Consider the following 24,204-nt stretch of genomic DNA (forward strand, 5'->3'; position numbering starts at 1 on the left):
AAACTACAGTGACTGTTGATGCTCCATGAGTGAAGACAATTGAGACATCACTGGAGACACTGCACAATGACCGTAGTTCATGGAGAACTCCAATAGATGGCAAACTCGCCAATGAAAAGAAGCCAGACAAGTCTGGTGGGAGACAGGCCATTATAGGGTTAGTGGCAATAGCAAAGATGCCGATGCTCATGACAGGACCCCGAGGCACACTATTTTCCTCAGTAAATGCATCCAACAAGGTGAAACCAACATCCTGTTCTTAAGAGTTCCTGAAGCAAACAGAGTAGGCAGCCATGGAAGCTCCACGCATAGAGGGTATGGAGGATACCTGTCCTCCAGAAAGGTATCTTACACTTCCTCCAAATCGAAAAACACTGCCACAGTCGGATTTAGGCAGAAAACAATTCGTGACATTGGTAGATATTGTGAGATGGTCAACTGCAGAACTGCGCACTAAAATCCACATTCTGCAGTGGTTAATAAATTGTGAGACTCGAGCCACCGTACCAGCCAGGCATGAATCGTATGTTCCATCACAGCTGGTGAGTGATATGGGGTGGTATCTAGAAGGAAGGTGTTTGTCCTTACAGGCCTTAGGCATAGGTATGACAGTGCATTGGAAATCTGCTCTCTGCCCACACAGTTGCATGGACGAAGGAGAAAGTGCTTTTCCAGCAGGAGAAAGATGCTGTAACATCTGACTGTGAACATCGCCTGGCCCTGGAGGGGGATTCGGATGAAGCGAGAGCATGACCCAGCTGCCTCATAGTTAAGGCAGTATTGTAGTACTCAAGATTCTGAGAAGAGAAGAGTATTGAACGAGCTGCCTTTGTTCATTTTCGATGGAGGAAGGCAGGGTGATAGTTGAAGGAGCTCGAAATCTCAGCAAAATTGTGGCACAAGTCGTTGGAGATTACAATAGGGTGCATGATGACATCGTTTGGTACTGTCAGGCTGGAAACTGGACTATGGCTATTGGTACCACAGAGCTATCAGAGCTTGGTCAACATGATGGAAGAGAGAGTGGAACTGTTAAAAGAACTAGTGAATGAAATCCAGCACGTTTTACACTATCTCGAAACCAGGAAGACACTGTACACCTAACTTTTTATAGTGAACACAGTTTGTCATTGTAGGATGACGGTAAAAATGTGAAGAGTGTGTCCCCGTGTGTAATTGGCGTCGCGGCATGCCTGAGTCCACCTAGGGACCAGGACACAGCGTGGTAAAGAGGAAGTGCAAGGAACAGAATATTCTGTGGTGGTAGGTTTAACATACTAAGATATTCTACCTAGTCATCACAGCTGGGAAAACGCTGTCTATTGAAGGTTGCCAGAGTGGAGTAAAGCCTCCAGTCAGCTTTAGTAAGCTGCTGTCTGGGTGTGAACGTAAGTGGGGTAAGAGTCAGTAAACGAATAGTACAGGGGGAATTGTCACTCGAGTATGTGTCAGAGAGCAGACCACTCAGGTTGATAGGCAGATGGGTAGTGCAGGAGGATAGGTAAAAATGGAAATATGTGTGTGTGGAGTCTGAAAAGACTCTTGCGTTAGGGCAGAAGAGGTTACGCTGACTGAGAAGGTCGGCTAACGGGGCACCTGTCTGACAGGTTCTGGGTTAACCCCAAAGGGCATTGTGTACACTGAAGTCACCAAGGAGCAGAAAGAGGTGAGGTAGCTACCCAATAAGCAGTAGGAAGTCTGTCCTGGTGACGTCAAATGACACAGGGATGTAAATGGTTTGAAGGGAAAAGATCAAGTGAGGAAAGAAAAGGTGAACTACAACAGCTTGAAGGCAGGTAGTCAGGGAGATGGGTTGACTCTGAATGTCATACCGCATGAGCAGCATGACTCCCCCATGTGGTGGAATGCCATCCTATGGGGAAAGGAAATGCAAGCACTCAAATTGGTCATGGGGACGCTATTATTTTTTTTCTGGAGGCAGAGAACAAGAGGACATTGTGATTCTAAGAGCAGCCATAAATTCTCTTTGTTGGATAGAAGACCACAAACATTTCATTGAAGGAAAGTTATTATGAGGAAAAAAAAATGAAAGGGTGTCACTTTGGTGTCTGCCAAGTGTCAGCCTTCGAAGACTTGCTGCTACAAGGCACAGAGGCAGGAGAATCATGCTCCACGAGGTCTGGAGAAGTGTCAGAAGGCTCCTTCTGTGAGCCTGCGGAATCCAGTGCAGAAAAATGGTTGGTGGTGCACACCGGAGAAACACAGGCAGCCGGGCCAGGGTATCAACTGGCAACACTGTCTAAGAGGTATCAGACTTGGTGAAGGAGAAGACCATCTGCCTTTGACTTCTTGTAGACTTACCGGTTGGCACAGGAAGACTGATGTTTGTTGGCTGGAGGGATGTAGTAGGTCTTTGTGTATATTCATTCAGTCCTTCCTGGCCTGCCGGTTGTGTAGTACATGACTTCACCCCAGTAGGTCAATGTTTGGTGGCTTGTTGCACAGTTGTATGAGGAGACGGCAATGCTGCCAGGATGATGGGTGATTTCATAACCTCAGTGCCGAGTTTGATGTCACAGGTCTTTGTGGCCATGTCCTTCATGGAGCGAGACATAGCAAGAACAGTACTGTAATTAGCAGATGGTAGAACACGTGGTTTGAGACTAGCCAATAACTAGCAATAACCAGGTAAGGAACTTCTTCCTTTACCTGGACCTCCTGGACAGCCTATTCATCGAGATGCACGAGACAATTTTGAGAGGAGGTAGCAATGGTCACCATTGAAGTTGATACATCCAGGAGGAGGAGGAGGAGGAGGAGAAGGAGGAGAAGGGCAATTGCCCTCGTATGCATCCCTACCACAGGTTACACATTTGGCTCGGCGTTGACAAGACATTCCAGTGTTTGGATTTCTGCCTCAGGCAGACTAGTGTAAATGACACCATGGGAAGTATTCAGAGTTCAATAGGCCTCAACATGAACAGGATACCTGTGGAGAAGCGAAGCAGCAAGTAGTTGTGTTTAAGACTTGCAGAACTACACATAGTTTCCAAAACCAAAGTGGCATTGCATAAATGAGAGCAGGATTTTGCAGGGCCGGCAACTGCATCAATACCTTTCTGAATAAGAAACTGATTTACTGAGGCAAAGGATTGGCCATCTTCAGTACATGAAACCATGAAGAACCATGGTGTATCTGGAAGTGTCTATGAATCAGGAGCTTCATTCCATTTACATTTAGTAGATGCAAACTGTGAAGATGACTGCCAGCATATCCAAAGGTATGCTTCATCTAACTGGTGGCTCCCTCCCTCAGTCTGGGGCTCACCTGCTTTAGGTGATTGTTCAGACCTCAGGTCACACCTCTTCATCACCTGACAGAGAGACCAATTGGCAATTTAGGAAGGTAGCAACTCAGGCAATAACCCCTCCCTGGGCCTGGTCTGTACCAGGGGGTGCATGTGAAACCTGTCAACCCAGGTCTGGGAATTACACACTACCCAGTCATCCGTTATATGACAGATGCCTTCAGGATCACACAGGGAGGAAGAAGAAGAAATTGAGTCTCAAACACTGAAGCAGAGGAAGGACAGGAGAAGGTGATTGAAGGAAGAAAAAAAGGAACTAAAAACAGTGGTGAAACATATCAGCTACTGAAACTGCAGAACACATCCCTAGAAACATCCCAGACATGTTCTCCAAGGGAAGCAAAAAGGAATAGCAGCAGGAAGGATATCCAACACAGAAGGGTAAAGATGCTGCAAAGGCTGGGGACCTATGGTAGCCAAGCACATACACGCCAAAGAGTGGTGAGCCCCTGAGGGAGAAACCTGAGGGTGCAGTATCAGGTAAAAGAAGTGAGGGCTAAATGACTTGATACTGCCTGTATTCTGCTAGGCTGCCAAAAAACACTGTACAGGAGTTGGGTTGTCATCACTTCATGCAGTCTTCCTGGTCATTGTCATTGAATTGCATCTGCAATTCATTGTACACCACACTGTCCTTGTTCTACCAGATGGACAACATCTTTTGTGGATGTGTGCATGTCTTTGTGCTGGGAGTTGCTTTGTTTGCACTAAACCATTCCTTTTTTTCCTTATGTTGGTATAAAAACACCATTAGCAAGACAGAACAGTAATGGTCAGTGTTTTCTACATATGCCCACTCCTGGTCTTTGCTATTTTGGTTTAGATCATACAGTACCCATACACTCCATTTTTGAACCTTTCTCATGCATGCATATGTTACACTTCAGTGTACATGAAACTGGCAACTGTAATGAACTGTGATCATTCCACAATCGTGTATCACTGGGGGGGGGGGGATGTGTTTAAACACTCTTCAACCCCCAAAAGTCTATCTGTATATGAAAAGTCACAGATGTCAGAACGATCCTCCTCAAAATGAGAAAACCATTTGCTTGCCGTGCTCTCTCCAGTGGCATTATCTCCATACATGGTGCACATGTTTTTGGCTGCCTCTGCTGCTGTCACTACTCCATATGGCACTTCATTTTCTAGCATCCTCAGATCCTCTATCTCCTAGTGATAGACCAACAGTATTAAAACTCACATATAAAAATGACAATTGATAATCTCTTAGTAACCAGAATATCAACATTCAAAACAAACCTGTGACTAACATGCATCTATTTAATATGACCTTAATTCCTCAATCCAGAATGTACCTAAAAAAAAAGCTGACTGGATTGCTTTCCTGGATAAATATCTGGACTGGATTCCTCATCCTGCTCATATCTGCCACAATTTTGTACATGTAGTTACCAGAACAACTAACAAGTGTTTGTTCTGAGGATATCAGAAAGGATATATTTAAGGCTGGGATGAGAAATGTGAGGAATGCCACAATGGTTTTCAAAGTGGTGGTTACAGTTCACTGATTAACTGACACAGCACCTGGATACTGCACAAAGTAAAATCCTATCATCTGAGTAGTTTTCATCCATATTTAAGTATCACCAGAAAGCATGGTCCTTGCTGTAAAATTAGGTTGAGCTGTAGCCAGCCTCATCAACTGAGAACATTTTCTCCGCTTCACTCATGGTCAAAACATCTGAAAAAGCACATCACTGGGAGACTAAACAGGAGCTCAAAGATAGAAAAGCAGCAGTCGTCTAGGACACTAAATATTTGTGACATAACCCTTGAAGAGACTGCAGACTTAATCTCTTGGCTCAGTTCACGTACTCCCAAAATTTCTCATCAAGTCTGGCAAATAAATTTGAACATGGTTAGCAAAATTGGTCACCTCATTACTGCAGATGAGAAACAGTCCCCAAGAACTTAAAACATACCAAGGTGACTGTTCTCCCAAAGCCAAGCAATGCTTTTGTCCCCACTGCATTGCTTAGTGTCATCCATAAACTTCTAGAACTTGTACTGTTTGGCAAGACTGGTCAAACAACACTGTAGAACAAGCTGGCATTCACCCAAAACGAATCTGTGTGGTTTAAGTCCTGGCCCTCACAGCACACACTGAAATGGGCTTTCAGAAGATGAAAACATCTTTGGCTTGCATCAATCTATTAGCAGCCTGTGGTACTGTCTGGAGACAAGGCCTTCTCTATAGACTGATGGATGTAATCTAAGCCAAAACATTACATAGCTTCAAAACATGACTGAATTTAGGATTCCAGGTCATCATGGAAGAGAAAATCAGGAGCCAGAAATTTCTCCATAATTGCTTTCCTCGAGTATCGATATTAGTCCCACTGCTCTTTATCTTTTATACTGGATGTCCCACAAACAGTTTTTAAGCACTTTGGTTAACCTTCCTGGGCCACATGAACAAGGCACATTTTTTGAAGTCATGCTGAAAGTCCTGATATCAGATTTGTCTGTTCTGTTGTGTTTTAGGGTGCAAGAACTAAGTTCAAATGTGCACGTATCATAACCATGGAACACTAGGATGAAAAAGGAGTTAAAAGCAACTACATATTCAGGCATGGTACTAACTATTTGGTTGTATAAATATTTTTTTTTACCATATGTGTTCAAGGGAAGCCCAGGTATTTATCTTGTGACTATAGACATCTACCTCAAGCTTCAGGAAGGGTAGGCAAGCAGATAACAACATAGCAGTGGTACAAAGGATCTATGAGCAGTGATCGTGTGTTGGTGAGGTAACCTGTGGTATTAGTTAGTATTGCATTGATCTAGCCCAGAGCATTTCCTGGTAGGGGATTGATTGATTGATTGATTGAGAGGGTTTATGGGACCAAATGGTGAGGTCCTCTGTCCCAAAATTCTGAAGTTACTCACAGAAGAAAAAGGGTCCACTAAAAGTGGACAGATCCAGTCAGGAGAATCAAATTGTAAAATAATTAAGATTAAATGCTTGCAGAACAAGGCATAAAAGGTGAGACCAAATCTAAAAACTAGAAAAGAGGGCAGTCATTCCATAGGGGAGTGGTCATGGGGTCCCACACCGAGAGTGCATGAAGAGAGGTCACAACTGCAAACAGTCTGCCCCTGCTCCAGGGGTGAAACAAAACCTTATATCTGGAAACAAAAATCACTTCCATGGAAGAAACTGAGGACCAGTTGAACTACCTGTGAATCATCTGCTAATAATAAATTTAAGGTATCTGGAAGATGATACTTGGCACAAAGAAACAAAAAGAAGGGGACATTCCACCAATATGTGGGATACGTTCAGGCTTTTTTTTTTTGGTGGTTTTAGGGCACACAACTTCAACGGTCATTAGCGCCCAGACTATGTTAGGAATGCACCGCGAGTCACAAGTTTAAAACAGCAACGAAACGGAAACCACGATAAAAGACAGACTGAGGCATAGGATTAAAAAAAAGGAAAACAGCATAATCAAATGTCCTTAGAGAGGGTTGTCAAATTGATAAAATGAAGAACGCGAGCAGCTGCTCGTGGGTCATCCACTAAAAAGGCTTCTAGAGTACATGGCAGGCCAAGATGAAGACGCAGTGTGTTAAAATCCGGACAGGACGTTAAAATGTGGTGGACCGTCAGCAATTGCCCACATGGACAGAAGGGTGCCGGCGCAGCTGTCAGCAGATGGCAATGGCTGAACTGGCAGTGTCCAATTCGTAACCGGGCCAAAACTACCTCCTCCCACCGAGAAGGGCGTGAGGAGGACGTCCAAGCCACAGGAAGAGGTTTCAAGGCCCGAAGCTTGTTGTCTGTAAGTGCAGCCCAATTGGCATGCCACAGCGATAAAATGTGCCGACAAATGACCCTGCTAAAATCTGACGAAGGGACACAACAAGAAGCTGTCTGAGGCTGGAGGACCGTAGCCTTGGCCGCGGCATCTGCAGCTTCGTTCCCAGGGATACCGACATGGCCAGGAACCCACATAAAGCTAACCGGAGAACCGACGTCCACCAACTGCTGAAGAGAGCGTTGGATCCGGTGCATGAAAGGGTGAACCGGGTACGGATCACTGAGGCTCTGGATAGCGCTCAGGGAATCAGAGCAGATGACATATGCAGAATGTCGGTGGTGGCAGATGTAAAGAACAGCCTGGTAGAGGGCAAAGAGCTCAGCTGTGAAGACCGAACAATGGACATGGAGCTGGTATTTGAAACTTTGTGCCCCGACAATAAAAGAACACCCGACCCTGTCATTGGTCTTAGAGCCATCTGTATAAATGAAGGTCATATTAATGAACTTCGAACGAAGTTCGATAAAACGGGAGTGGTAGACTGAACCGGGGGTAACCTCTTTTTGGGAGCGAGCAGAGGTCAAGGAGGAAGCGAACCTGAGCCTGGAGCCAAGGTGGCGTATGGCTCTCGCCCACTTGAAAGGTTGCAGGGAGTGAAAAATTAAGGTGTTGAAGGAGGCGACGAAAGCGAACTCATGGGGGTAGCAAGGCAAAGACATACAACCCGTATTGACGGTCGAGAGAATCATCAAAAAAGGAATGATAAGACGGGTGGTCAGGCATTGCCAGTAGCCGACAGGCATACCGACAAAGCAGTATATCGTGCCGGTAGGTGAGTGGCAACTCACCAGCGCCAGCATGAAGACTCTTGACGGGACTAGTATAAAACGCGCAGATCGCAAGTTGTAAACCCTGATGTTGTATGGAGTTGAGGCGGCGTAAGATAGATGGCCATGCAGAGGAGTATACGAAGCTCCCATAATCCAGCTTGGAGCGGACGATTGACCGATATAGACGAAGTAGGATGGTTCGATCCGCTCCCCACGACATACCACTGAGAACATGGAGGACATTTAAAGAACGGATACAATGGGCGGACAAATATGACACATGTGGAGACCAGCTAAGTTTCCTGTCAAATGTAAGGCCTAAAAATTTGGTTGTCTCCACAATTGGGAGAGCAACGGGACCGATTCGTAAGGATGGTGGGAGAAACTCTTTGTAGCGCCAGAAGTTAATACAGACCGTCTTCTCGGCAGAAAAACGGAAGCCATTGACGACACTCCAGGAGTAAAGACGGTCAAGAGAACGCTGAAGACAGTGCGCCAGGACACGTGTACACAGCGCGCTGCAATAGATGGTAAAATCGTCCACAAAAAGGGAGCCTGATACATCAGCTGGGAGGCAATCCATTATTGGATTGATCGCGATGGCGAAGAGAGCGACGCTCAAAACTGAGCCCTGTGGCACCCCATTCTCCTGGCGAAAGGTGTCGGACAGGACAGAACCCACTCGTACCCTGATCTGTCGATCCATTAAAAAGGAACGAATAAAAATAGGGAGGCGACCGCGAAGGCCCCATGTATGCATGGTGCGGAGAATGCCCGCCCTCCAACAGGTGTCGTAAGCCTTCTCCAAATCAAAGAACACAGCCGCGGTCGGGCGCTTCCGCAAGAAGTTATTCATAATGAAGGTCGACAAGGTAACCAGATGGTCAACAGCAGAGCGGCGCCTACGAAATCCACATTGTACATTGGTAAGTAGGCGTCGAGACTCGAGCAGCCAAACCAATCGAGAGTTAACCATTCGCTCCATCACTTTGCAGACACAGCTGGTAAGCGAGATAGGTCGATAACTGGAAGGCAAGTGCTTGTCCTGCCCCGGCTTAGGAATCGGGACAACAATAGACTCGCGCCAGCATGCGGGAACATGTCCCTCAATCCAGATGCGATTGTATGTACGAAGAAGAAAACCTTTACCCGCAGGAGAAAGGTTCTTCAGAATCTGAATATGAATAGAATCAGGCCCTGGAGCGGAGGACCGTGATCGGCCAAGTGTGTTTTCGAGTTCCCGCATGGTGAATGGGGCATTATAACTTTCACAATTCGAGGAGCGGAAGTTAGGTGGCCTAGCCTCCTCTGCCTGTTTGCGGGGGAGGAAGGCAGGGTGGTAATGAGCGGAGCTCGAAACCTCTGTGAAAAAGCGGCCGAAGGCATTGAAGACAGCCACAGGGGCCACAAGGACGTCATTCGCAACCTTCAAGCCAGAAACTGGTGAGTGGACCTTAGTGCCAGATAGCCGGCGCAGGCTACCCCAGACAACAGAAGAAGGAGTAAAACTGGCTTTCTTGCTTTCTTTGATAATACGACGACACTGAGCACGTAATCGTTTATAATTGATACAATTCGCCACTGTAGGGTGGCGATTAAATGTGCGTAAAGCACGTCGACGAGCACGTAAAGCGTCTCTACATGCTGCGGTCCACCAGGAGACCGGTACGTGACGTGGAGAAGAAGTAGGGTGAGGGATGGAATATTCAGCAGCAGCGAGAATGACTTCCGCGAGGTGTGCGACCTGACGATCGCAACTTGTGAAGGTTTGATCCTGAAAGGTCGCCCTGGAAGAGAAGAGCCCCCAGTCTGCCTTGGAGATGGTCCAACTAGAGGAGCAGGCAGAGGGAGTATGCTGCAGGAGATGGATAACACACGGGAAGTGGTCGCTCGAATATGTATCAGAGAGTGCATACCACTCAAACCGGCGTGCAAGTTGGGGAGTACATATAGAGAGGTCTAAATGGGAATAGGTGTGAGATGTGTCAGAAAGAAAAGTAGGGGCGCCAGTATTGAGGCAGACAAGATTGAGCTGGTTGAAAAGGTCTGCTAACAAGGAGCCCCTCGGGCAGGATGCTGGAGAGCCCCAAAGGGGATGGTGGGCATTGAAGTCTCCAGTTAACAAAAATGGTGCAGGTAGCTGAGCAATAAGTTGCATCACGTCTGCCCTGGTAACGGCAGATGACGATGGAGTGTAAACGGTACAAAAGGAAAACGTAAAAGTGGGGAGAGTAATGCGGATGGCAACTGCCTGTAGGCTGGTGTGCAACATGATGGGATCGTAGTAAATATCATCCCGGACCAGCAACATAACCCCTCCATGAGCTGGGATACCTACCACAGGGGGTAGGTCAAAACGCACAGAGGTGTAGTGTGCCAAGGCAATTTGATCGCATGGGCGTAGCTTCGTTTCCTGGAGGGCTACGACAGGCAGACAGTGCAAGCGGAGCAGCAACTTCAAGTCCTCTCGGTTGGAGCGAATGCTGCGAATATTCCAGTGAATAAGTGCCATCGTAAGAAAAGGAAGATGAAAGAAGGGGTCACCTCGAAGGCTGCTGAGGGCCTGGCTTCGAGCGAGCACTGCCGCCGCTATCAGTAGGCGGACAGTCATCGTCCATTGGGTCTATAGGGTCATCGGCCATCTCGGGAGGATGGCCGGGAGGGGGAGCTTCCTCCGCCGGTGAACGGCCAGATGTACGGCTTCCAGCGGTGCGGCCAGGCGAAACGGATGACGGCCCGGGGCGGCAACCGCTGGGTGGCGCAGGAGAAGAAATGCGCCGTGGCGGAGAAGGAGAACTGTGCTTCCTATGAGCCTTTTTGGAAGGACGTTTGGTGGAAGTACCGGTCGAAGGCTGGGAGGTCGAGGTATGTAGGAAGTCTGCACGGGATGGTTCCTTCTTGAAGGCCCGTGCATCTGACTTCGGGGTCTTCGTCTTAGCAGAAGCTGATGAAGGTGCTGGTGTCTGTGGAGTGATGGGAGGAAGAGGAGACGTCGACCGCGCGATCTTAGCACTGGCCGAACGGACGACCGTGGTGCTGAAGGTCAGGTCGCATGTCTGGGTTGCCACCTCCCTGGTAGTCTGAGGAGAGGCGAGGACAGTACTGTATTTCCCCACTGGGAGCAGCGCGGGCTTCCTACTAGCCAATAGCTTGCGAGCAGCCAAGGTGGACATTTTCTCTTTGACCCGAATTTCTTGGATACAGCGTTCTTCCTTATAGACAGGACAGTCGCGGGAGGATGTGGCATGGTCACCCTGACAGTTCACACAACGAGGAGACGGAGGTGGACAGTCACCCTCATGGGCATCCCTGCCACAAGTGACACATTTAGCCGCATTGGAACAAGACTGTCGAGTGTTATTGAAATGCTGACACTGGTAGCAGCGCGTAGGTGTCGGGACATAGGGGCGAACAGAAATAACCTCGTTGCCCGCCTTGATGCGCGATGGCAGGTTAACACTATCGAAGGTCAAGAAAAGTGTACGGGTCGGTACAAGGTCATTCTTGACCTTTTTCATGACCCTATGGGCAGCCGTCACGCCCTGCTCAGCGAGGAAAGATTGAATCTCCTCGTCAGTCAATCCGTCGATGGAGCTAGTATAGACTACACCACGAGACGAATTCAAAGTTCGGTGGACCTCCACCCGGACAGGGAACGTGTACAGGAGTGTGGCCCGAAGCAGTTTTTGTGCCTGAAAGGCACTCTCAGTTTCTAGTAATAAGGTACCATTACGCAACCTGGTACAAGATTTGACAGATGGCATCTACGCCCTTCTGGATAACGAAAGGGTTGACAGAGGAAAAATTCTTTCCGTCCTCAGATCGAGAAATGACGAGGAACTGTGGGGCAGGCGGTAGTACTTTTGTCACTGGTGGCTGGTCACGTTTCCGTTTTTGGGCAGAAGTCGAAAGAGATGGAGTAGAATCCATTGCGGAGGAATCCCCCATGATTGCCAGCGTCTCCGATGGCGCGCTCCTTCCTTGTGGGGACCCTCTCAGAGGGCACTCCCGCCTTAGGTGAATGTTTACACCTCAGGTCACACCTCCCGAGAAACAGACGGAGGGACCAATCAGCATGGTCAGAAGGTATCAGCTCAGGCAATCACCCCTCCCCGGGCCTGGCCTTTACCAGGGGGTACGCGCGTGCCTTACATGTCTACCCAGGGCGGGGAAGTACACGTTACCCCGTCACCGGCTACGCATGCAAACGCGTGGGTCGGCCTTCGGGCACGCACAGGGAGGAAGGAAGAAGAGGAAAAAGAAGAGAGAGAGGGAGAAAGAGGACAGACTGTCTCAAACGCCGAGGCGGAGACCAGAGAAGGCAAGAAGAAGAAGGCGATGAGAAGGCAAGGAGAAGAAGGCAATGAGAAGGCAAGGAGAAGAAGGCAATGAGAAGGCAAGGAGAAGAAGGTAATGAGAAGGCAAGGAGAAGAAGGCAATGAGAAGGCATGGAGAAGAAGGTAATGAGAAGGCAAGGAGAAGAAGGCAATGAGAAGGCATGGAGAAGAAGGTAATGAGAAGGCAAGGAGAAGAAGGCAATGAGAAGGCAAGGAGAAGAAGGCAATGAGAAGGCAAGGAGAAGAAGGCAATGAGAAGGCAAGGAGAAGTCAAGGGAAAGAGTAAGGAAGACAGTGAGGTGGAGAAGAGCAAAGAAAGGAACCAACAAAAGGAAGGAAGAAACGAGAAGTGAAAAACCAAAAAGACCACAATTATAGGTCGTGGAACCGTCTGTCTCCGGACGCAGGCGCTAACTACCCCCGTGAGGGGGATGGACTCCTTTTAGTCGCCTCTTAAGACAGGCACGAATACCTCGGGCCTATTATAATCCCCGGACCCGCAGGGGGAATGCCTAGAATGGTATGTAGCAGCGAATGGAAAAGTAACAACCAAACTAATGTCTTACACCCAAACATGTGGAGAGAACAATGCAGTTGCTCTTATAACGTTAACAGAAATATGCAGGGTGAAAGTAGTGAAAAATGACTGATGAATGTTGTGGTGACACCACAAGGCACCACACTTGCTAGGTTGTAGGTTTCAAATCGGCCGCAGTCTGTCAGTACACATTGGACCCGCGAGTTGCCACTCTTGATGCTAGCAGAAAAAGTGCCGCCACTCAGCTGGTCTTAAGAGACAGGCTAGCTCTCTGGCCAGTTCTACAGCCAACTTTGAAGCCGTAACAAGTGAACCATTCCTATTAGAGATCTCATTTGCAGAGATACGCTAGTTAGCACAGCCTTCAGCTAAGTCAGTAGCTATGACCTAGCCGGGTGCCACTTACAGTTTACACATTGAAAATTGATCTATATGCGTGAAGCAATCAGAATTGTAAAGAATTATTCAGTCTATAACTGCACTTCTAAATATTATTGTACAAAGTCAAGATCAACGTTCACTGCTGATGCTGAATTAAAGCTAAGTATTTAATTGTATTCCTGTCTACTAACTTTCTAACCACCTAAGTTACAGATACAACCCATCAAGTATAGTTCATTGATCCTCATGTGAGCCCACGTGATCAACGCTGCAATTAATGGCCACACCGCATTATCTGACAGAGTCAAACTGCGTGACTCAACCGGGTCACCCTTTTCCCACGAGGCCCATAGTTCTGCCTCATACATAACGAATGTGTGTGGCAATAAAAAGCAAAACATTCCTGCAAACACGAGCAAGTAAATTAGTCATTAGTGATGTAACTGTAGAAGTAGCTGTGAATGGCCACTGATGTAAGTCAAATATATTTGTACTAAGTAGTATAAAATTCCTGAAGATAAACTTTTAAATTACCTAATTAGGCTCAAATATTATCCATGACCAACACATGTACATTTCCTTTAACAGGTAATTGTGTGAAACAGATATTGCCAAGTAATGTCATGAAGTAGTATTGAACTTCCTGTTCAAATACCCCATGGATGAAATCTTAGCACAATTAAATGATGGAAATTTTCACTAAGCCAGACAGTATTCCATATGAGGCAGTGGCAAGACCATATATTTTCACTCTTGCTCACCATTCACTTCTCCTTATGATACATCCTGTACAAAACTTAACTGAACAGGAGGATAATGCTAAATACATGGAGAGACCAAATACAATTGCTCCAGCAGGAAAATTCTAAATACATGTCAGATGTACACCTAGCCATGTTTAGGGAGGAACACAGTTTCTCTCAAAATATTAACAGAAACACACAAACATTAACTCAACAGATGCATTATGTACCTAATCTAACTATCCAGACCTAACCAGTGTTGAAGATGATGCTGGGAGTGTGCTTAAATGAACTTGCATTATGATCTCAGAGAAATGTAATAACATGGTAAGGCAATACATGGAGAAAATACTGCATATGAGTAAAAACCCCCAATGACCGACACTGCTATCGAGTTTTATATGTTCATCTCTCACATGTATGCTTGCTCTTCTGAAACTGGTGCCAGGGACCTGCACCCACAGATTGGGGATCTCGTAGGAACAGGATGGAGTGGAAGCACTTCTGCAACACCGGCGACCAGATAATGCTAAGCAACTTGAGGTTTGCGTCAGAAATGATTTACATGAGCAAAGCATATTCTGTTGTTATTACTTACCGGAGTATACAACCACTACCTTCACTTGTCCTGTTTCAAATTCAAATTTAAATGGCTCTGTGCACTATGGGACTCAACATCTGAGGTCATCAGTCCCCTAGAACATAGAGCTACTTAAACCTAACTAATCTAAGGACATCAGACACATCCATGCTCGAGGCAGGATTCCAACCTGTGACTGTAGCGGGTGCGCAATTCCAGACTGAAGCGCCTAGAATTGCTCGGCCACCATATCCTGTTTCCTCTGAGGTTAAGTCACCTGAGGCCATCACCATCCATAAACCCCAAAATGATCTGCTTCTTCCCATAAGTTCTAGTCCAATCTCATTCCTTATTTTCTCATTCAGAATTCTTGAACATACTGAAATACAGTTGATCCAGTAATTCATTACAGACTACAATACCCTAGTCCCAGAACAGTCTGGATTCTGTGGATTCTGCACCGAGCATTCCACTATCCACTAGCTCCTGCACTCAGCAGATGGCATCCTCATGGCAAAGTATCAGCAATAAAGCACTACATTAGTGTTCCGGAAACAGAGAGAACTTTTGACCCCATCTCCTGTGATTACCTAATATTTAAATCACACATCATATTATAACCAGGATACTAGCTTATAATGATCGATATGTTTCTGGGGTGGGATGATTCTCTGTTAGGAATGTCAAACACCACAGCAGCATAAATTTGATTAAGGCTAGAATTCTGTAGATTGTGTGCAAATGAGGAGCAGATCCATGACAAGTTTTAGGGAGTAATCCTATGATAGAAAAGAAAGTGCATATACAATGCACTTCTAATGGAGAAGCATAAGTTATGTCACCTAAATGAAAGCATGGAAGTGTGGTGTATTGCCCCAAAGGGAGAACCTAGAAATTTTGAACCACAAAAAAACACAGGTCCACAATCTTAACGAAACAAAATAAATTTAGCCCTAAATGGTTTTTTGACATTTTTCCAGAATTGCTGGTGTAATGTATGCCAACTGTGGCATGCTCTCCTGCTGCTGACTGGGCCACACCTCACCTCAGATCTGCTGGTCTGGCGGATTCACTGCTGGTTGCACAGTAAATGACCAACACTTGGAAGTGAGTTGCTGGTTCTTCCACAAGATAGAGTGGCCTTCAAAATATTTGAATTTAATAGTGAGGTTCTTTTTTCTATTAAGAAAATAATATATTTTACAAGTCTACATCTTTTAGTGTATTCTTTGGTAAGCTTTAGTTCATAAGGCACAGTTTTTCTATCCATTATACAAGCCTAGTTGTAACAATACTACTTCTATTTATTATTATTATTATTATTATTATAATTTTTTTCTCAGACTGTTAAGTCTGGTTAAAAATGGAACCTGACGCGGACCTCGATCAAGCATGACTTCCTTGTAATTGTATGGTACATGTTATATTGCATTTAGGAACTATCGGGTAATTGAACATGTATCAATAATTACAGATTTTTGTAGTTGTATATATATGTTTGGATGTAGCTGTATTGCATTGATGTACTGGTGGATATTGTGAGGTATGACTCCTGTGGTTGATAGTATAATTGGTATAATGTCAACTTTATCCTGATGCCACATGTCCTTGACTTCCTCAGCCAGTTGGATGTATTTTTCAATTTTTTCTTCTGTTTTCTTCTGTATATTTGTTGTGTTGGGTATGGATATTTCAATTAGTTGTCTTAATTTCTTCTTTTTATTGGTGAGTATGATGTCAGGTTTGTTATGTGGTGTTGTTTTATCTCTTATAATGGTTCTGTTCCAGTATAATTTGTATTCATCATTCTCCAGTACATTTTGTGGTGTGTACTTGTATGTGGGAACGTGTTGTTTTATTAGTTTATGTTTTATGGCAAGTTGTTAATGTATTATTTTTGCTACATTGTCATGTCTTCTGGGGTATTCTGTATTTGCTAGTATTGTACATCCGCTTGTGATGTGATCTACTGTTTCTATTTGTTGTTTGCAAAGTCTGCATTTATCTGTTGTGGTGTTGGGATCTTTAATAATATGTTTGCTGTAATATCTGGTGTTTATTGTTTGATCCTGTATTGAAATCATGAATCCTTCCGTCTCACTGTATATATTGCCTTTTCTTAGCCATGTGTTGGATGCGTCTTGATCTATGTGCGGCTGTGTTAGATGATACGGGTGCTTGCCATGTAGTGTTTTCTTATTCCAATTTACTTTCGTTGTATCTGTTGATGTTATGTGATCTAAAGGGTTGTAGAAGTGGTTATGAAATTGCAATGGTGTAGCTGATGTATTTATATGAGTGATTGCTTTGTGTATTTTGCTAGTTTCTGCTCATTCTAGAAAGAATTTTCTTAAATTGTCTACCTGTCCATAATGTAGGTTTTTTTATATCTATAAATCCCCTTCCACCTTCCTTTCTGCTTAATGTGAATCTTTCTGTTGCTGAATGTATGTGATGTATTCTATATTTGTGGCATTGTGATCGTGTAAGTGTATTGAGTGCTTCTAGGTCTGTGTCACTCCATTTCACTACTCCAAATGAGTAGGTCAATACTGGTATAGCATAAGTATTTATAGCTTTTGTCTTGTTTCTTGCTGTCAATTCTGTTTTCAGTATTTTTGTTAGTCTTTGTCTATATTTTTCTTTTAGTTCTTCTTTAACATTTGTATTATCTATTCCTATTTTTTGTCTGTATCCTAGATATTTATAGGCATCTGTTTTTTCCATCACTTTTATGCAGTTGCTGTGGTTATCCAATATGTAATCTTCTTGTTTAGTGTGTTTTCCCTTGACTATGCTATTTTTCTTACATTTGTCTGTTCCAGAAGCCATATTTATATCATTGCTGAATACTTCTGTTATCTTTAGTAATTGGTTGAGTTGTTGATTTGTTGCTTCCAGTAGTTTTAGATCATCCATGTATAGCAAATGTGTGATTTTGTGTGGGTATGTTCCAGTAATATTGTATCCATAATTTGTATTATTTAACATGTTGGATAGTGGGTTCAGAGCAAGACAGAACCAGAAGGGACTTAATGAGTCTCCTTGGTATATTCCACGCTTAATCTGTATTGGCTGTGATGTGATGTTATCTGAATTTGTTTGGATATTAAGTGTGGTTTTCCAGTTTTTCATTACTATGTTTAGAAACTGTATCAATTTAGGATCTACTTTGTATATTTCCAATATCTGTAGTAACCATGAGTGGGGTACACTATCAAAGGCTTTTTGGTAATCAATGTATGCGTAGTGTAGGGACCTTTGTTTAGTTTTAGCTTGATATGTCACCTCTGTATCTATTATCAGTTGCTCTTTACATCCTCGTGCTCCTTTGCAGCAGCCTTTTTGTTCTTCATTTATAAATTTGTTCTGTGTTGTATGTGTCATTAATTTCTGTGTGATCACTGAAGTTAATATTTTGTATATTGTTGGTAGGCATGTTATGGGGCGATATTTAGCTGGGTTTTCTGTGTCTGCTTGGTCTTTAGGTTTCAGATAGGTTATTCCATGTGTAAGTGTATCAGGGAATGTGTATGGGTCTGCTATGTAACTGTTTGTGTGTCTATCGACCTGCCAGCGCTTTTGTTCGGTAAGTCACCTCATCTTTGTTTTTATAAAAATTATTTAACAAACACAAACCCACACACAAAACTCAAGCTTTCGCAACAAACTGTTGCCTCATCAGGAAAGAGGGAAGGAGAGGGGAAGACAAAAGGAAGTGGGTTTTAAGGGAGAGGGTAAGGAGTCATTCCAATCCCGGGAGCGGAAAGACTTACCTTAGGGGGAAAAAAGGACAGGTATACACTCGCACACACGCACATATCCATCCACACATACAGACACAAGGCTTGTGTCTGTATGTGTGGATGGATATGTGCGTGTGTGCGAGTGTATACCTGTCCTTTTTTCCCCCTAAGGTAAGTCTTTCCGCTCCCGGGATTGGAATGACTCCTTACCCTCTCCCTTAAAACCCACTTCCTTTCGTCTTCCCCTCTCCTTCCCTCTTTCCTGATGAGGCAACAGTTTGTTGCGAAAGCTTGAATTTTGTGTGTGTGTTTGTGTTTGTTTGTGTGTCTATCGACCTGCCAGCGCTTTTGTTCGGTAAGTCACCTCATCTTTGTTTTTATATATATTTTTTCCCACGTGGAATGTTTCCTTCCATTATATTGTTAAATAATTTTGTTAGATGTGAATGTGTTGAGGTGAACTTCTTTAGCCAGTAATTTGCTATTTTATCATTTCCAGGGGCTTTCCAATTATGTGTAGAATTAATTGCTCAGGTGACTTCATGTTGCAAAATTATCACTTCAGGCATTTGTGGTATCATCTTGTATGTGTCTGTTTCTGCTTGTATCCACCGTGCATGCCTGTTATGTTGTACCGGGTTTGACCATATGTTGCTCCAGAAGTGTTCCATGTCTGTTATGTTTGGTGGATTGTCTATTTTAATGTGTGTGTTATCCATTGTTTGGTAAAATCTCTTTTGGTTTGTGTTGAATGTTTGGTTTTGTTTCCTTCTATTTTCACTTTTTTTGTATCTTCTAAGTCGTTCGGCCAATGCTTGTAATTTCTGCTTTTTTTCATCTAATTGCTCTATTGCTTCTTGTTGTGAGATTTTACCTAAGCTTTTTCATTTTTTGTCTGATATTTCATTTCTTATAAATTGTGTTAGCTGTCCGATGTCTTTTCTCAGTTTTTCTATTCTGATCTGTAGCCTGTGTTGCCATGCTGGTTTTGTGGGTTTCTTCTGTGTGTTGGTTTGTTCTGATCTCTTCCTAGTGTGTATATTTAGTGTAGTGCGTGCTCCTATATAAACCAGTAGTTATAACTATTCCATAGTTGTGTTTTCATTTATTTTGTTGTGTATGATTGTGTTGATAGTTATTATTGTTGTTTTGACTTGTGGGTTATTTGGCGGTCTATGCAAGAATGGTCTAATGTCTGTATTTGTGTCTTTGTATTCTATATATGTCAGCTGAAATTTCTCTTCTATATCTAACACATGTGTCTCTTCGTGTTCTATTTGTGCTTGTTCTGGTGGCTGTGTTAAGATTCCGTTTTCCTCTGATTGTTTAATTGATTCGTGTTGGTCTTTGTTTGTTTGCTCTGGGATGTTTGAGTCCATTACTGTATTTTCTTCTTCTTCTGATTGCACATTATTTTGTTCCAGTATTTATTGTACTTGTTGTTTGATGTTTTCTAATTCCGACTGGGGTATCCTGCTATTTTTTATTATTACACGGATCTGATCAGCTAGTCGTTGTTCTGTTAAAAATTTTAATTCCGGGTATCTGGTAATAAATGTTGTGTATACTTGTGATCTGTATCCAGTTGTGTTGGTTCCTAGGTTTGTTGCTTGGTAATAACAGAACATGAGGTGTCGATTAACTTCATCTGACCATCCCATCCTCTGCCTTTGTTTTCCTTCTAGGGTGGTTGCAAGAAGCATATCTTGCAAAACACCTCTATTTGGATTTAAATCATTTTCCAATTGGCTAGCAGTGTTGTTACCATTGTGGGCGGGCATAGTGTTCAAGCGTCGTCCCCGACCATGACGGCGCTTGTCCGAGGCTTCTTTAGTTCTGTCCTGAACCAAGTAATCACACTAAAAGGGGGGTTAGCCCTATCAGTGGTTTGTTCTTTTCGTCGCCTTTTACGACTGGCAGAACATACCGGAGGCCTATTCTTTTCCCGGGCCTCCACGGGAATTATTATTATTATTATTTTATTATTATTATTATTATTATTATTATTAAATACTGCCATTTCATGTGCCTGATGTGTAGATAATATTAACAGATTCAGTGATTACTTGGTAAGTTTGGGTCCACTGCACATGGACCACATGTCATCTCTAAAAAAGTTGTCCCATTAGTAAGAAATTTTACTGAATTTAATCCTGTTTTATAATTTGAATGCGTATATTTGTAATTTAACTTATAATTATTAAAAAGCAGAAATAACTAGAAGAAGGAAAAATACAATAATAAAAAAGTGAAACTTGAAGGCAATGTTTCCCACATCAGTGCTGCCTGTAAGCTAGAACTCAAATCTTTGTCTAATCAGCACGTCACTTAATAACTGGTTGAAAGTTAATACAAAGATTTCAATATTGACACTGAATTTTGCTTCACAAGTTCAAAGTTTCTTTGTGAGTGAACCTTTAAAATAATTTTTACTTTTTAAATTTTTTGAGCTCAATGTCGTTAACAAGCATCTATCACTCTTTATGTTCCTTTAATCGTTATTGCAGATATCTCATGAAGACAATGAACAAAGACCATATTTTTAATGATCTAGACAGTTTTATTTGCTTCAAAAGTTTCATTGGAGTGAAGGATGATTCCAGTACATTCATTTCTGCTAATATTTATTCTATGTAGATCCTACTAATACCATGTGAACACATTTGTGTAGCTACTGTTGCATTTTTAGGATTTGTAAGGAAGAATGCTCTAGTCACTAACACTAGTAAGCATAACCCAGGGGCAAGAAGTAACACCATTCAAAGCAGAACTAAATACCCAATCTGTGACAAGCTGGTGTCCACGGTTCTTCAAATTGTCATGGTGTAAAGACTGTTCCATTAAATTTTTGGCATTCACCCACATAAATTCTGCTTTTTCTTCTTCTTCTTCTTCTTCTTCTTCTTCTAATATTTTGGCTGAATACCACCCAGCCATCTTCAGAGAGATCAGAGGTGACAGAGTTAAAAAGGACAGAGCAAGTGCTTGAGTGTCAAAGACTGAGCCACTGAATATGCGGCCTTAATGAGCTACAACAGATTTCTCCTTGTAATGCATTGTATGAGGTTTGCTAATATTTCCACTCAAAATGAAAGGAAAAACTTGACAGCATAACCGCTGTCAGAAAGTGTCCACATTCCTTTGCAATCAACCTGAAGTGATCACATAATCCTGCTGATTATGTGACAATCGATGAAATGTACACAAGCTGCCAGTAGTGGAAGACATGTTAGAGAAAAAAATTGACCATCCTAGGCACTCTTCACAAGAAGGAAAGAGAGATCCCTCCTGAATTTCACATCTAAGAGATCAACCTATGGAGTTTCAAAACTTGGCTTCCAAGCTAATAAATCTCTTGTCTTGTACCCAACAAAAAGTAATTGTTCACTGATACTCGTGTCCACAATGCATGATATGCATGATATCAACCCTGAAACAGGAAATCCAGGTATCATTATTAAATTACAATCACACTGAAGGAGGAATGGATACTGTGGATAAAATGATTATAGGTTATGCTGTTTCCAAATTTAGGAGTTGGCCTATGGTGTTAGTTTATAGTATGCTGAACATGTGTGTTGTGTTGTGGTCTTCAGTCCAGAGACTGGTTTGATGCAGCTCTCCGTGCTACTCTGTCCTGTGCAAGCTTCTTCATCTCCCAGTACCTACTGCAACCTACATCCTTCAGTATCTGTTTAGTGTATTCATCTCTTGGTCTCCCTCTACGATTTTTAGCCTCTACATTGCCCTCCAATACTAAATTTGTGATCACTTGATTCCTCGGAACATGTCCTACCAACCAGTCCCTTTTTCTTGTCAAGTTGTGCCACAAACTCCTCTTCTCCCCTATTCTACTCCGTACCTCCTCATTAGTTATGTGATCTACCCATCTAATCTTCAGCATTCTTCTGTAGCACCACATTTCGAAAGCTTCTATTCTCTTCTTGTCCAAACTATTTATCGTCCATGTTTCACTTCCATACATGGCTACACTCCATACAAATACTTGCAGAAACGACTTCCTGACACTCAATGTTAACAAATTTCTCTTCTTCAGAAACACTTTCCTTGCCATTGCCAGTCTACATATTATATCCTCTCTACTTTGACCATCATCAGTTATTTTGCTCCCCAAATAGCAAAATTCCTTTACTACTTTAAGTGTCTCATTTCCTAACCTAATTTCCTAACCTAATTTGCTCAGCATCACCCGATTCCACTACATTCCATTATCCTCATTTGGCTTTTGTTGATTTTCATCTTATATCCTCCTTTCAAACCACTGTCCATTCCGTTCAACTGCTCTTCCAAGTCCTTTGCTGTCCCTGACAGAATTACAACATCATCGGTTAACCTCAAAGTTTTTAATTTTTCTCCTTGGATTTTAATACCTACTCCGAATTTTTCTTTTGATTCCTTCACTGCTTGCTCAATATACAGAATGAATAACATCGGGAAGAGGCAACAACCCTGTCTCAATCCATTCCCAACCACTGCTTCCCTTTTAAGTTCCTCGACTGCCATCTGGTTTCTGTACAAATTGTAAGTAGACTTTCGCTCCCTGTATTTTACCCCTGCCACCTTCAGAATTTGAAAGAGAGTATTACAATTAACATTGTCAAAAGCTTTCTCTAAGTCTACAAATGCTAGAAACATAGGTTTGCCTTTCCTTAATCTTTCTTCTAAGGTAAGTCGTAAGGACAGTATTGCCTCACGTGTTCCAATATTTCTGTGGAATCCAATCTGATCTTCCCTGATGTTGGCTTCTACCAGTTTTTCCATTAGTCTGTAAAGAATTCGCGTTAGTATTTTGCATCCATGACTTTTTAAACTGATTGTTTGGTAATTTTCACATCTGCCAGCACCTGCTTTCTTTGGGACTGGAATTTATTTATTCTTCTTGAAGTCTGAGGGTATTTCGGCTGTCTTATACATCTTGCTCACCAGATAGTAGAGTTTTGTCAGGACTGGCTCTCCCAAGGCTGTCAGTAGTTCTAATGGAATGTTATCTACTCCCAGGGCCTTGTTTCAACTCAGGTCTTTCAGTGCTCTGTCAAACTCCTCACGCAGTATCTTATCTCCCATTTCATCTTCATCTACATGCTATTGCATTTCAATAATATTGTCCTCAAGTACATTGCCCTTGTATAGACCCTCCATATACTCCATCCAGCCTTCTGCTTTCCCTACTTTGCTTAGAACTGGGTTTCCATCTGAGCTCTTGATATTCATACAAGTGGTTCTCTTTCCTCCAAAGGTCTCTTTATTTTTCCTGTAGGCAGTATCTATCTTACCCCAAGTGAGATAAACCTCTACATCCTTACATTTGTCCTCTAGCCATCCCTGCTTAGCCATTTTGCACTTATGCTGAACATAACTGGGACAAATTGCCAAATTTTGTATTCACTTTCGCAACCAAAAGGAAATGTCATAATTCAATGTATTTATCTGAAGAATTTCCATTGGCAAATGAACACTTGAAGAATAGAAATTCAGGTATCAGTCCTCATTGAGATGGTTTCCAACCTAAGAAAGAAATTCCCTTCAGAAGCTGTCATTGACACACCAGAGCCATCAGAGATGAAGAAGAATGGGTGTTACATGTGTGGGGAAGGAAAAAAAGGCAACTCCATGATAAAAGTTTGTATGAAGTGCAGCACGTTTACTTGTCAAGCATATCTGACTACAGAGCCTTTGTGTGTTGCATGTGATAGAGAGGAGACTGACTAGATGTGTTGTGTCAGCTGTCTAATGACACTCTTATCAGTGGTCGTGTGAGTATTATCACACCCATTGCTTGGTTGGTTGATTTGGGGGAAGGGACAAAACAATGAGGTCATTGGTCCCACTGCATTATGCAAGAATGGGGAAGAAAATTAGCCATACCCTTTCAAAGGAACCATCGCAGCATTTGCCTGAAGTGAATCATGGA

Source organism: Schistocerca piceifrons, chromosome 2 (genome assembly GCF_021461385.2).
Source record: "Schistocerca piceifrons isolate TAMUIC-IGC-003096 chromosome 2, iqSchPice1.1, whole genome shotgun sequence".
NCBI classification, from domain to species: Eukaryota; Metazoa; Arthropoda; class Insecta; order Orthoptera; family Acrididae; genus Schistocerca; species Schistocerca piceifrons.